At 34.3% G+C, this 16,635-nt stretch overlaps 1 protein-coding gene across 1 annotated transcript in view; it reads left to right on the top strand.

Moving 5' to 3' along the window:
• Nucleotides 1–2,923: 2,923 nt before the first annotated feature.
• The window catches only part of LOC131806478 (fez family zinc finger protein erm-like), a 37,659-nt gene continuing 23,947 nt past the window's right edge, over nucleotides 2,924–16,635 (top strand). The window contains exon 1 of the mRNA XM_059130591.1: nucleotides 2,924–2,986. The gene's annotated coding sequence lies outside the window, so the exon portion shown is untranslated. The remainder of the gene's footprint in view (nucleotides 2,987–16,635) is intronic.

Here is a 16,635-nt window from a genome sequence, read left to right as displayed (position 1 = left end):
AATAAATATAATTGCAATGCCCCAAATGCACATTGGGCGCCATTCATTGTGTAGGATTTTTAATTAGTCCTCCTTGGGCGCCATATAATGTAAAGTCAATAAGTGTAATAGCTATATCCGAAGGACAGAAAAACCAACGGGAATGGGCGCCATTTATTGTGTAGTTGTTTTTTTTTTTTAATACAAGTATGGCCGGACGTCCTAGAGGATTTTTTGCTTAGCCTCCTTGGGCGCCATATAATGTAAAAACTATAATGTAATTGCAATGTTCAAATGCCCTTGGGCGCCATTTATTGGGTATTTTTTTTTAATACATGTATGGCCGCATGTCCTGAGAGGATTATTAGTGGCTCGTTGTTGATATAAATTTTATAAATCCACCCATGGAGCACTTTAATTTTAACCGGTCTTTCCAAGAGGAATTTTTAACCTTACGTTGGGCGCCATTCAGATGAAATTGTGAATCGATTGCTTATAAGAGTTTTTAAACCCTCATTGGGCGCCATTTGTCGTAAAAGATGTTTTTCACAATTTATTTTTAATTTATCATAAAGACCTCTTGGGAGAATTTTTAAATTTGTAATATTTTGGATAAATATTTTTTGATTCAATTATTAGAAATCCACTTTGGGCGCCATTCCATTTTGTTTTTTTTAATGCAATGCGTTGTCGATGTCTCGAAATGTTTTAGTACTTTTTTGATACGCTTTTCTTACTAGATCTCATAATTCTTCTTGTTATAAAACCAATGTTTGTTTTTTTTAGTGGAGAAAGATGGAAATAGGGCAGGGAATAACTATGGTTTCAGAAAGAGCCATCAATCCTCATAAGTTTCCTTGGTTTTTGTTTGGTTCCTCAATAGAAGCGGAACCAAAGAATTGAATTGAACTCAGATTCTTTTGGGATTTCTTCCAAGCCTTACAACCGCACTTATAAACATTTCCATCTCTCTCCACTTGTTATGCGTTCGTTTACCTGGCCGACATAGAAAACAATTTCCGAATACGTTGGTTTCATGTGGTAGTTTTGTTAAACTCACATTGGGCGCCATCCATTGCAAAAAACTGTACTAAATAGAAATTTAAAAAGGATTTCATATTTCACATTGGGTGCCATTCTCTGAATAGCTCGTGGTAGTACTTTTTTCATAAAAAAATTACTTAGCATAGCTGTATTCGAACTACCCCAATAAATATATATTTCGCAAAAAAATATTTCGAATTGTGCACTTTCTTTGTTTCACACCAATTCCTCGTTTTTGCATTTACATTTTCCCAAATCGAATCACCTGATTTTACAAACAAATCCCCAGAGCGTTAATTTCAAAAAAAGACACAGTTCATACACACTCACACACAAGTTGTAGATCTTGTCATTGATGATTTTTCTAAAATGAACTGAGGGTGGTTTCAATTTCTCTTGTACCCTTCAAAAGCTATGTCTGGTTGTGGTTATCACAAAAGTTTCCTGTTTTTTGTATTTATTTTAAATTGGGATGCATTCAAAGAGAAGGTATCCAAAACCGTGGGAGCGTAATCAATATCAGTACCTCTAGAATGTCTTTTCAGGTTAATTCACTGGTTTTTCTGGTTCCTGGCTAAAGTTTTGTGGCTTTTATGGGAAGCGTGGAATTTGATTTGGCCATGGCTGGCTGCTTGGCAACGTCATCGTCATCTTCGTCGTCATGGCCAAGAACAACAAGCACAGTTGACACTTGTTGTTTTATGGCTTTTAAAAAGGTTCTGACACATTTTAGCATATTTTTGCTCTTAACGCCCGCATATTTAGTTATGGCCACATACATGAAAATTTGATGCCAAAAATCGCACGCACACACACACTGACACAAATTTACACGCATCCACACACACAAAACTAAAATCACCTGTGGCCTATAAATTTCTTGTAGTTTATGTCGCTGAGCATAAAAAAGAAAAGAGAAACCAGAACCTTGGCCAATATGCAAAATTCCTATGTGAGGTGGTGGTGGAGATGCTGCTGCGTATCTTCAAGACATTTTCTGTTTTTTTTTTCTCCTTTGGACCAATGATGGATCACCGTAGATAAGCAGATTCGTCTTCATTTTTTCAGAAGGTTTTTTTGTATTTTTTTTATGACTATTGTTAGCATTTCTTTGGGACTTTGGATGGCTTTAGAAAGAGCATGGTTTGGTTGGTTGGATATTTGGGTTCTTGTGCGATGTGCGTGCATATAATCGCATCAAGTCATATGACAGACGTCTGTTGTTTGGCTGTGTGGCAACTTAAGTATGACAATCTATGGCTAAGGCTCAAAAGTCACTGGTGGCGGTGTAGTGGTGTATTTGTGGGTTATGTGAGTACAACTGTGACGGTATCAAAAGGCTTAAAGCGCATGTCATCAGGCATAAAAACACATATATTTGTGGCCGGACGACCAGTGACCACTACGGGAAACCAACATACGAAGTATGCAACAAGTTGCAAGAGTTTGTTGCAAATGGTAAATATGAGATGACGATGGTGGCCTCAACCACTTTTCCACCATCTGCAGCAGCTTGTGCTCAGCGTTATAATGTGCCAAAGACAGGCCAGAAACAAAACTGTTGTTATTGTTGTGGTTTTTTCTGTGCTTAGAATTGAGTTGACGAAGAAGCATTTTGTAGACTCAACATGACGTATGTCATTTTACACATGCAACCTCTGCATTAAAGGTGTTGCTGCAAATGTCTCGTCTGTTGTTGTTGTACCGCTTTCATGAGAGCTTACATTTGAAATTGAAAAGAGTATATATCTGTATGTATGTGTGCATCCATACATATCTAGGGTTGTCAGGTGTTTTCAATGTGCATGACTAATAATTGAGGTATTTCAAATAAGGGGGTGTTGTAGGCAAAAAGTTTATTGAATTTATTTACGATTTTACTAATTTTTCTTTATTTTTTTTTTTATTTCAGATTTTATCAACTCTTTAGAAATGTTAAACAGATAGAACCGACGACATTAAGGTAAGAACTTGCTCTTCTTTTCTTGGTTTTTATGCAAATAATATAAAGTCAGTCTCATTTCGAATAAATTCTCCGTAATTTTGAAAAAAAAAAAAAAAAAAATATGATTATTTCATGATGAACGTTGGGCGCCATTCGTTGTGAAGATTTCATTTAGATGGATTGCACAAGGATATCATAGTTCACGGTGGGCGCCATTAATGTTTTAGTTCTTACTTGTATTTTTTTTTGTAATAGAAAATCTTACGGATCAAAGCCGAGTTAGAATTATTCCCTTGAAATTTATAACCTCCAATGCAAAAAAGATTGGTGTGAGATGTGCAATTTTTTCGATTCACACTAATAACAGGATGTACCATTTTCGGTGGTTGAAGGAAAAAGATGGATCTACATTGTACACATTTTTCGAGGAGTAAACCCACCAACTTGGAGGCCGTAATCTTCAATTACAGCTAATTTAGTTGAACATTAACACAGAGTCCTCACAAAAATAATAAAAATTAGACCTACATTCATTTTTTTCTTATTTTTTTTAATGAGTTTATATGCCCACAGAGAGCCAGAAATATTTAATAAAGGCTGGTTTGGGTGCCAATTGGGGCTAGTAAAAGTGGACCTTTATTGCAAGTTTCTTGCGAGGAGTAAATCTACTTACTGGGATACTGTAATTTTAAACACCGGAGGTACAATCATATGGGGCTGTACGAAAAGGAGTATCTGTATTATTTTTTATAGAAATAGGAGAGGTCTTAATCTCAAATTTCATTCAAATACATCACTTTTTTAATAGACAGTTCATAAGAATTTTAAAACCTCACTTTGGGCGAAAAATACAACGAGGTTGTAAAAATCTCATCGTTGGTAAATTAGTATTCTGCTGGTAAAAATATTTAAAACCACCGTTGGGCGCCATTTTCTGTAACTGATTTGGTTGAAAGTTGAGGCAAAAATCTTCCAAGAAGCTCTTACTTACAGTTGATTCGGTTGGGAATTGTGGCAGAAACTTATTAAAAACCGAAGATCAGGAGAAAATGTTTTCAATCCTAGTGCCAACTTCAATGCAAGTGCAATATTTCAAACCTCTATCTCGTTGGGCGCCATTCAGATGCAATTTTGTAATAGAAAGCTCATTCGAATTTTCAAAGCTCCCCGTTGGGCGCAATTTTCAGTAAAAATCAGTGAGTTACAACAATCTTTGGTTGAGGCAGATATCTCAAAAATACTTTAAGTCAAGAGGTATCACTATATGGGGCTATACCAAAAAGTGACTTTAAGTGAAAATTTTCTTGTGAGTAGGTAATTTGTCCACCAGGAGCCCCTAATTACAGATGATTTTGTTGGGCAAATCGAAGATTAAGAGGAACCTTTTTATTAGGTCTCTATCTAAATGTTCCTTTTCCAATCCTAGTGGCAACTTCAATGCAAGTGCAATATTTCAAACCTCTAGCACGTTGGGCGCCATTCAGATACAATTTTTTAAAAGACAGCTCATGAAATTGTTTTCAACCCCTCGTTAGGCGTCATTTTACGAAAATCTCAGCGAGGTTACAAAAATCTTAGCATAGATAAAATTGTATTTCATAAGAATTTTTAAGACCCCCGTTGGGCGCCATTTTCCCAAAACATTATTGAGTGCACAAAGATTAATCGTTCCGAGTCACTTCATCTTTGGGGAAATCTGCAGACAATACTTTTTTACTTATAAATCTTAATTCTAAGTAAAAAAAAATATTGCAACCAACTTTTCTAAGTAATCAACGGAATACACATACATTTGAACTGAATTTGTTTCAGTTGAACATTTTTCACCGAACTGCACAAAAATTGGCCTATGGATTGGAATTTCTATGGCATAACTTTTGCTGAAAATTCCATTTCATTGTTAAAAATTATACTCAGTTTCTTTCAAATATAAAAAAATAAATAAATAAAAAATATTTTTTTTTTTTTGTACTAAAAATTGTAAAATCTTAAGGCAAAGAATTAAATTTCATTCAACAATCTAGCAAGACATTTTCCACCATTTTCATAATTTGGCCTCAAAACCTGTAAAAAACTGTTAAATAGGCGATTTGCAAAGTTGATTCATAACAATGCTTAACAAAATTGTTTTTTTTTTTAAATTTCAATACATTTCTTGGTGCAAAACCATAAACTGTAACATCACACAAACACCTTGCAGTTTTCAATGTTCTTTGTTATAGTTTCGTTTTTTCTTCTTTCACTTTTCTTTTTTTTTTCTTCTCGACAAATTTAAGTATTTCATTCAATTTTATTTAAAAATTTAGTTCAAGTTTTTTTTTTATAAAAGGCGCCATAAATTTCGAAATTTTTTCTCCCTTAATTGAGCACGAATTTTGCTCATAACTGCAATGTTAACAATTTTCTTGAATGGTGTTTCGAACCGAAAAAGAAAAACAAAAACAGCATTTAAAGCAACATTTATTAAGTCTTATGCTTTGAATTTTTTTGCCTTACTTTCATAGCTCGATCTGTGATTATGAATGGAAACAATTTAGTCAGTCAGTGGTGCTAAGAACAAGAAGACCTAACAGAAAATGAAAAAAATGTATTTAGCATTTGGAAGAAATATAAAAAACGGTTTTTTTGCCACCAAAACTGTCATTGTGTTTATTAAACAAAACACTCTGGTCGATTAAAGAAATTAAGTTATCAAAGAAAGAAAAAAAAAGAGTCTTAAAAAAGATATATCAATTTTTTTTCTTGGCACATTAAAGCTGAGCTAATTTGATTTTTATTATGGTTCTGGTTGTGCATACATATTTAAATTTGTTTGGAAAAAAAAAAATAAAATAAAAATAATAAAATAGAATTTGATGATTGAGAGAAAAAACTGTATTTGTTTTAAAAAATATTTTTTTTTAGATTGACCTTAAAAATCAGTTTTTGCCAGATTTTATTTTTTGCAATTGTTTTTGAATTGTCCAAAGTCATTACAATCAAAAATTTCTTTTTTTTTTTCTTTGCAATAAATTCCAAATAAAAACTTCAAAACAGCAGCAATTTTTCCTATGACTTGATGAATGATGAAAATAGAAAAAAAAAAACAAAATCATTTTTGCTATGACAAAAGTGGCAATCTGTCCGAAACGTTCAACGTATTTGTTCTGAGCTTTCAATGGCATTTTGGGGTTTTTAGTTTTGTTCTAAAACCAGCAATGGCCAAACGATTTGCTTTTCTATTTTTTTTTTTTACTTAAAGCAAAAAATAAAATAAAAATTCACCTGTATTTGAAAATTCAATGTCTACGACACGTTGTAAGCTTCACAAACATACAGACACATATGACAAATATTGAGAATGCAAGCACTCACACACACATACATACACACGCAGTTCTAAATCCACTGCGCAAGCATTTAATGCAATTCCTTAGTGGCCTAAAATAGAAGGTCGTCGTTGTTTGCCATTTTTAGATGGAAACGTTGCAACCATATCGGCAGCAACAAACGCACACACTTGACGCAAATGCAAAAGGCAACAATGATCAGTGATGGAGAGAAAAAAAAAAAACAAAAACAATTGACTCCTGCGCCTCCCATGCAACCAAGCAATCTCTAGACAATTTTTGGAGTATGACTGCATCGCCTGCAACGCATTTGCCAGAGACAAAAGATTTAAGCAACGAACTTTAGATGATCAAATGTGAACTTGCCTAAAAAAAAAGAACACCACCACCACTAACAACAACAACAAGAAAATCTACGCATTTACAACAACCATAATAACAATCTGAGCAAATAAACCATTCAAAAACTATGAGTGAGGCTGTGCAAGGCAGGCAGACAGAGAGACATTCGGGCGTACAAATGAACGAACGACGGGCAGACGACATACTGCTCACCAGACGAACATTATCGTATATATTTATTGCAAACGCATTGACTTGACTTGGTAAGACAAGCATATATGATCGATCTTGACGTTTTTTTTTTGTATTGCTGTTGTTGTTGTTTTTTTTTATTGTTGGAGGAGATTTGATTTGTTGGAGGAGATTTGGGGAAGCCATCCCTCCATACAAAATGGACAGTGCTACATGTTGCTTGAAATAAACATTTTTAAAGAAAGAGAGAGAGAGATGGAAAGAGATCATGAGTTGGAAAAAATTGATTATTTCCTTCAAAGAAAAATAACATATTTCTCTCATTATCAAGTAATGAGAAGAGGTGAAACAGAGTTTCTTAAACGGATCCCATTATCCAATCGGAAAAAATTTGACATTCATACTCTCTACACATGACATTCATGCCTCTACATTACCAAGAAGAGAGAGGGGTGAGAGAGGATACTTTTTGGTAGCATTATAAGGTAATGTAAACAAACTTACTTCGGCATTAGCAACAGATTGCAAATAATAGGTAATTTCTTATAAAAAATTACAAAGAAAAATAACTTATTTTCCTCATTACCAAGTAATGAGTAAAGGTGACATTCATACGTGCCACATATTACCAGTAATGGTAACCATTTATGTTCTACGAAAATAATGTCATATACATGGCCTCTGCATTACCAGAGAAAGAGAATAAATTATGGGAGCTTTATGAGTCAAATAACCCATTACAAGGTAATGTAAGCAAACACTACCTTCGGCATTACCCATACGGTTAAAAATAATGGATTATTTCATAAAAATTGCAAAAAAACCGCATTAGCAAGTAATGTGTAAAGGCGACACAGTGTGTCTAAATCCCATCATATTGTGTATCTAGCAAAAGTTTGGCATTCATCTTTACCAGTAATGACAACTATTTACTCTCTACTCCAAAAAAGTTTAACTACATGGCCTCAGAAATAGACAACAATTTTTGGGAGCAGTATGTGTCAAATAACCCATTACAAGGTAATGTAAGCAGAAACTACCTTCGGTATTACCAATTGGTTGAAAATAATAGATTCTTGTTAAAAAAAATTCCAAAAAAAATCCTCATTACCAAGTAATGAGTAAAGGCGGCACAGTGTGTCTAAATCGTAACACATTGGGTACCTAGCAAAAGTTTGGCATTCATACCTATCCAGTTCCCGTAATGACAAATATTTCCGACCAATATTATCCGTGGACCAAAAATAATGACAGCTATATATCTTCTCCATTACCAGAGGGATAGAGAGAGGATACATTTTGGCAGCTACGTGACATTATAAGGTAATGTAAGCAAGCTACCTTCGGTATTGTCAATAGTTTGAAAATAATGGGACATTTAAAAACAAAATACAAAGAAAAATAAATTATTTTCCTCATTACCGAATAATGTGTAAGGATGGCAGATAGTATCTTAACCCTAAGCTACAAAAAAATGATTTTTTTCTCCAAAAAAAAAAAATCCAAAGCAGAATAATTTATTTTTGTCCCACAAAGTAATGATTAACTGCGACCGTCATTGAGTAAATGTTGTACTCAACAATCACTAATATTCAACCCTCTCCCCCTCAACCTCAGGTAGGGAGGTGAAATACAATTTAAATTCAACTCTAGTTTACTAAATAGAACAACTGCTTCTTTGAACTTATTTATTGGTTCTTGGTAGCAGTTTTGTAAGCACTTTCTTCGTATGACATGTCTATACTGAAATAAACAGCAAGGTATTCTTTTGTGTGCCTCTCTGTCCAAAATCCAATCTCCTGTATTGGCTATCTTTCCCCCATCATCTCCCGGTTCGTTCAATCAAACATACACACATATAGATGCATACCTTTGCATCAGATGAGACTGAGACTAGCTGTTCTTGCCTTTTCTGTGGGAGTGAGTGTGCGTTTGTGTGTTGCTCGCGCGGTATTTCAAATTAAAAATGCGTTATGCGTTTTAAGTGGATTCTAAAGGTGAAGGTGTAAGTAGACGTGTGTACCTCATACCTGGTTAATGCGTGCTGCTGCTGGTTGTGGCTGTGTCAGCGGCATTGAAGCTGTAATGCGCTATGCCATCAAATAAGGCAAAAATTGTTAACGACAACAACAACGACACAAACACGAATATGTCAGCAGTTGTAGTTGTCAAATGCAATGCACTTGAGTGTGCGTGTGTGTGTGTGTGTTTTATTCTATTCTAGATAAAATATCATTATAATTTGTTAAATTTTTATTAAATTTTAATTTTATTCCGCACAATCTTTGCCAGGCACTCCATATTTTCGCACTCACAATTTATGAATACAGATTGATGTTATAGATCGGCGTTTTTTTTATCATAATTCATAAGTGTGTAAATTTGTGGCTTTATTTGGCATGAAGTTGCAACGACGATTTCTTGGACAATTTGTTTGATTTTACAGTTCACAAATGTGATCAAACTTAGCCGAGAGGGAGTATATTCCTTTTGCAACACCACCTCGGCCAACATCACTGCGCGATCATCAGCTATTACCATTTTTAGAGCGTTGTTTTCTGATGTCTCACAATGACAATTCATGATTTATGAAGCGTTTATAGGGCTCTATATATGGTGGGACAAAGTGTAGTAGCAGTACCAAACCAACCAACCAACCGACCAAAGAGTCAGTGCAAAAATTATTGCCTTTTGGGCGTATGTTTGTTCTGCCAAGTTGTTTGTCATTAATATGGCTTGGTAGATTTTATTAGGAAAAAAAGGAAAGGAAAAGTCAAAGTCTAAATGGAAAATACATAATTGAAATATTTGAAATTTTCCTGTTACTCTGCGCAGAGTATTCTTTTGAGGCAATGATACTCTGCTTTCTTGCCCTATTGGGTAATTGGAGTTATGCCCAGAATGTTGATGACATTGAAATATTGTTAATGTTTTATTTTTAATTGAGAATTTTTACAGGAAAAAAAAAAGAAAACGTTTTAGGAAGTGGTAAGGGGTACTGAAGGGAGGAGGTAAGAAAATTCTCACTTAGCTTTGGGCGGAGAAAAAAGGGGAGAGCAATAAAATAACTTTTTAGGCCATTTAAAAAATGAGGGAAAATATCAAATAATTGAAATAAAATTGTTGCATATGATTTTGAATAATTTTGACAGAAAGCGGGCATAGCCTTTTGGCAGTATTTCAGTAGTTCTATCTCTTTATAGTACCATGTGGATAATCAGTTCAATTCAGATTATACAGCTATTATGTATACACAGAGAAAAAAACATTGGAAGCTATATGAATCCATTGTTGCGGAATCACTTAGCCCAGGTCGCAGCGTCAGCTTATAAAAAATAGGATTTCTGAAATAGAGTCGTAAGCGTTCAAACTGATCCTAGTTCAGTGGACTTGAATAAACAAGATTGACAGACTAGTGATAAGGGTATTATGTCTTTGTGCATTTGTTTGTAACATCAAAAAGGAAGCGAGATAGACCCATAGTTACTTTTGAGGATCTTCATAGAATCACTTTCAGAGTCGATTTATGCATGTCAGTCCGTCAGTCCGTCCGTCTGTATTTATGTGAGCAAAAAGCAGGTCACATTTATAATCCGATTAAAATAAAATTTTCAAACCATATATTACAAACAATAACAAGGCCGAACCTTATTGAAATTTATAAAAATCGGTTCAGATATATCTTTATTTCCCATATATATGTTTCTTCCGATTTGGTGTTTAAGTGCCTCACGTGTGTAATATGCATTCCAATTGTATCAAGATCGGTTCAGATTTAGATATAGCTCCCATATTTATCTTCAACCGATTTCAGGTTAATTGTATACCAAATGACCAATATCAGTACAAATGACCTGAATTTAAGCACATCCGACCGAATTTAGTCTAGATGCAAGTACATCAAATTTGGTGAAAATCGGTTCAGGTATAGAGCTATAGCCTCCCATATATATTTTTCATCCGATTTGGTGTCACTCACATTCGTAATATGTCCCTCCTCGCATTCGTAATATGTATTCGACAACAATGATATTTGCTACCAGATATCTTATAGAGCTCAGAAGTACATTTGCCAAATTTTATCGAAATTCGCTAACAATTTGGAAAATATATCCTTAATACGATTTCAAGTTTATTGTGGAAATGACGGTTAATATCAGCCTAAATGGAGTGAATTTCGGGACGTACGTTTCCATTTGTTGGAACTCGGCTCCGGTATATATTTTTAAAACATTCCTTCTCGAAGTGCTATCATGCACTCTACAGCAATATTATTTGGTATTAATTATATTAAAAAGGTCTCCATTAAATTTAGTGAAAATCTATTCAGAATTGGTTATGCCTCTTATATATCGAATCGTATTAGCTCCTTCTGAAACAAAATTATAACTGCTCTAAAGCCAAAGGGTAATAGGTGGTATAATCTACTTCAAATAAATTCTTTTGTTACGGGAGCTCTACGAAATAGGCATGGTGGTGTAGGGTATCCTTTAGTCGTTCGGCCCGACTTTTGACTTTAACTTACCTTTACTTTTTTTTTTTTTTGTAATCGGACTTGTTCCTTCGTGTGCGATACTACTCTAAATCACACATTTTGCTAAATATGTTGTGTGTTGCTAAATATGTTGTGTAGGATATCATATGGACGACCCGACAGAACTTTACTCTGATCTTACTGTTTTAAAATTTTCTTAATTATTTTCTTAATATCTATCGCAATTGTCAAGTGACTTATCTATGACAATCCTTAGATTATTCCAATTCAAAACATTTCTTATCGAACATATTTCTGTTTGGCTTATAAACATAATGATCTTCAAGCATTCATTTTCCAATAACAATCACCAGCGTTATTAATAAATTAATTAATAAATTACTAAGCTTTGTTTTCGCTCAACTTTTATCACAGATAGCTAAATTTATTTACACCAGTATCAAATTTCTGAATGGAAAAATTAAATAAATTTTGTGTTAGGAAAAAATGTTAAAAGTTCTGTTTTTTTGAATTTCAAGATAACTTTTTAACAAATATCGCTAACTTGTCTAATATGACTTGCAGGCATAAGTGTGCGCTGTAGTTTTGTTTATTACTTTGAAATTCCTTGATCTAAGTTTCTTTTTTGTGTTTGATGTTGCTTGGCTCGAAGTTGGTTTGAAGCGGCGGCGGCGGCGGCAATCATGGTATTAAATTTCAGCGGCTATCCATTATCTTAAATGTTGCTCATGTGTTGTATGATGGTAGATATCATTTACGATTAGTTTATTTTAATCAATATTAAAGAGCGCTTGTTGTTGTTGTTCTTCGTTTTATGTTAAGCACAACACCTTGACTTAAATGAGTTTTTAAGTGGTTTTGATCGGTTATTATGGCTTAGGGTTTTTCTTATTTTACCAAAAGTTTTAAAAAGTACCATGGTTAAGGTATGAGAATTCCATTGATTATTGAGAACATGTTACAGAAGAAGAGAATAAATGTTTTGATTTGGTCCAAACTAGATACATCGTAATATTATTGTCCAACTAAGATCGAGTTCGGAGATGGGTAACATCGGACCACTTCTTCTGGTACCTCCCACAGAAAACGTCGACGTTTTAACAGAAAATATTTTTCTTCTTAGAATGAGAAAGGATCATACGATTTTCCGTCAACTATGTAAATTCTAATATTTTCATCAGTTCTGGATCAGGTGCGAAAATGGACAATATCGACCCAAACCATTATATAATGTGAAATGAGAGTCTAATTGTCTTAAAATTACATAAATTCTAATATTTTTACCAGCGCAAGATCTGGTGTGGAGATGGAATATATCGGTACATTCCTTCTGGTACCTCCCCCCAACGGGTCAACATTTTGAATGACTTTTGAATAACTAATATAAAATGAGATGCGAGTCCAATTGTCTTCAAATCACACACATTTTAATATTTTTACCAGAGCAAGATCTGGTTTGAATATGGGATATATCGGTCCATTCCTTCTGGTACCTCTCCCACAAAGCTTCAAATTTGAAATAACCAAAACGATCTTAAAATGTGAGTAGAGCATCCTCTTCTAAATGTACACATCCCAATATTTAAATTTAAGCATGACATTGTGTGAAGACGGAATATATAAGACCACCCCTTCTGGTACCTCCCCCATAACGGGTCAAAATTTTAAATAACTATTTTTCTAATTTTGATTCTTTTCAAATTTTGAATGACCTTACAACTCACTCACACGTTCTCATGAATACTTTCCTTCCTCTTTAGGCTACTCTGGTCTAAAATAACACAGCAATGGGCAAAACGCGAACCGAACTATTTTTGTCAGGTATAAAATCCTTGCCCCAACTCAGTTTTGCACAGTTCTCCTCACATATTCTGCTTTGCCCCGCTAACAACAAATGACAACAATATTATTGTTTATTTATTTAAACCTCTAAAAATAACATCTTTCAGCTCTAGCAGCAACCAAAAAAAAAAAAAAAAAAAAAAAAACACTCAAAAAAACGTAAACCAAGAATATCAGAGTAGAGCTAATTTTAACTATCTAAATATTTAGCACTGGCCGGCTGGAGTGCTGCCCACCACAGCCACAGCAAGTGCGTGCGTGTTAACCTTTCTCTTTGGGAAGAGCTGCACATGTGCAAATCATCAAATACTGTTTGCCAATGTAATTTACACCATCGTGTAAATTTTTGTGGATTTCCAGACAATGTTGGCTGGTGTCCACTCGCTTTGCCTTGGAGTTCCCACATTATGGTGTTAAATAAATGCGGGTGTGCTAAGTAAACATGCAAGCGAATAACAACATCGACGAGGATGAAAAATCAGACGCAGAAGAAACCAACTAACAAAACAACAGGATATCATGTGGTCCGTTCTCCACAAAACAACACAGTCGAGACGAAAGGCTGTGCGGTTGGTTGAGCTTCCAAATGCCATTGTAATTTCAAAGTTTTAAAGCCAAACGGCAATGGGCTAAAGTGGCGTTGGGGTTTTTATTCAAATTTTTCAACATATTCTGGTTTTTTTATGGGGCCGTTTGTGGTTAATAACCACATCCTTTATTGGTGTCCCCTCTCCATATCTCTGGGCTGTTGTGAGTCCATGAGAAACTATTTTCATAAAGTGATTGCATGGCGTTTTTTTCATTTCGCATTGTGTGTGTGCTTTTTTCTTGTAAGTTTTACTACCTTTCGAGCCAATCAACCGCAAATAATTGTTGCAACATTGACACTATTACCTTTGCAGCACCATCAGGTACAGACGTTTATAACAGTGCCCACATCGACCAACAAAAGTCAAATAATTTAATAATTTTGTTTTTCTTATGGCATAAAGATTGATTTTTATTTGCTTAGAAATTTGGGATTTATGACAGAGTGGCTAGCTGACTGGCTGGCTGGCTGTCTAGCAAAACCACAGAACAACAACAGCTGTTTTCAATCAAGAAAATTACAAATCTTTCACAAAATAAAGATTACCATCATCCATCCACACATTACAGTTGCTAAATGTTTTGCCACCAATACCCTCGTCACGTCCCGCCCCTCAAACCAAAACTTTCCTTCATTTTCGGTATTATTGCCCTGGTTGATGGCATGTTGTTGTGAGCACCTACAACAAATTGTTGTTACAACTGCACATAATGAACGCCATCAAAAAATTGGCCTGATTTTTCTGGGCTATAAAACATATAGCCAAAAATAACATTTTTTTCTTATCACGATAACAATCGGCCAAGACCAATGATGTATGGCAAAAGACAAACATGCAGCCAGCCGGGTTGACCAGCAACAGCAGCCAGTGGCCGCCAACGCCGCCAACATCAAATCAATGCTAGCAGCCGCCCCAACATCCTTAACACAAAAAAGTGCCAGCCTCAGCATATTACAGAAATTCTTTACAAGTTGTCTGAGGCTATAGAAAATTTGCTTTCTTTGCCGTCAAATGTTTCGTTTCGTTGTAAAACAAGTTTATTTGAATTCCTTTTGGCAGTAGTAGTATTCACGTTTGTTGTTTTTTATTATTAGTATGCACCTCGCCTTGACAGAGGGAGGAATGGATGGATATGCGCACCGCATATCATACTCGGAATATCTTTTTGCACTCTTCGTGTGTGTGTTTGTTGGGCTGTCGCCGTCTTTCATTTTGTTTCATTTTTAATTTTTGACTGCCAAAAAACTGCCAGAATTTATCTAAATCATTTAATCTAAATTGCATTTTGTAAATTCATAAAACAAAACAACAACTAAATGCAATGCTCTCCCCATCTTCTTTTTTTTGGTGGTAGAAATTTTAACGGATAAAACATAAAGGGCTTCATATAATCGACAATATGAACTTGCTGGGTAATTGTTCATATTTTTTTTTTGGTTGTAGCAAGTTATTGTTACTTTCGCAAAATTGCCGAGGGGGTTAAACTCCTGTTTCGTCAAGTTGCAAAAGAAACATAATTTCACCTGCTTTTACTTTAAATAAAGAAAGTTCATTTTTATATTTTGATATAAATGAATAATAATAAAAAAGTAATAATAATAAAGAAATAATAAAAAAATATTTTTTAATAAAAAAATTAATAATGAATTAATTGTCTCTCACATATAACCTTTCATATGGGAGAGACATGTTAAGTAATGGTACTAAATCTGGGACTACATTTGCCAAGACCAGTCCCTATAAAATTTTGGAAAATACTTAAAAAGGGTCCACGGCTATGGGTCTATTAGCAATTTTTAATCACTTCCTTTTAATATAATTTTGGAAAATATTAAAAAGGATCCATTAGAAATTTTCTATTAGAAATTTTTAATCACTTCCTTTTTAAATAAAAGTCGCAATCCTGAAATAAACATGAAAAAGCAGCGATGGTTTCTCGATTGTTTGATGATCAATAAAAAACTAAGAACCGGGTTTTTTTAAGAACATTCCATTTAAAATTTGAAATATTTCATTTAAAAGCCAATCAAAAAAAAAAAAAAAAAAAAAATAAACTTCTAATTTCGGACCGAACCTTTAATACCATTCAATATTTGGAAGAAAATAGTAAACTTAAAAAAAAACTCAAAAATATTGCTAAAATGAAGCCGTTATATGGGAGACAAAGATTTGGACCGTCATAAGTAATTTTCAGCCATGGGCTGTAGTACCGATTCCGAACTTCAAATATGAAATTTGAAATACTTCAGGTTAATAATGCTGCTAAAATCATCAAAATATCGAATAACGTTATATGGGGGCTATACGAAGACGTGGATTTTTTACAACATGCTATATTATCCATTACGAACTTCAAATACGAAATTTGAAACAATTCCGGAGAATAATGTCTCTAAAACCATCACAATATCAAATATTGGGAGGTATCGTTATATGGGGGCTATACGATGACGTCGTCCGCCATACGCATATGCTGTAGTACCCATTAAGACCTTAAAATACGAAATTTGAAACAATTCCGGTGTGTACTGTCTCTAATACCATAAAAATCCCGAATATCGAAAGGTACAGTCCCATTATGCACCCATTTGCGAGCTGTACCTGGCTACACGTGTGCAAAATGTTAGCCCTCTATCTCAATTCGTTCGAAAGATGATTACAACTGATAAATGGACATATAGACAGACAGACGGACACTGATAAATCGACTTAGAATTTTACACTGATCAAGAATATATTAACTTAGTTGGGTCCGACATATGATTATTTCGAGGAGTTAAAAACGAAATAACAAAGTTGATATACCCTCCTTGTTTGGATTCGTATTTATTCGGTCCTCATCGACATGAGGAAATGTAGAAAATCTCAATCCAGAAT

Source organism: Musca domestica, unplaced genomic scaffold, assembly GCF_030504385.1.
Source record: "Musca domestica strain aabys unplaced genomic scaffold, Musca_domestica.polishedcontigs.V.1.1 77, whole genome shotgun sequence".
NCBI lineage: Eukaryota > Metazoa > Arthropoda > Insecta > Diptera > Muscidae > Musca > Musca domestica.
The sequence above is the reverse complement of the archived record's forward strand: the minus strand, read 5'-3'. Positions and strand labels throughout refer to the sequence as shown.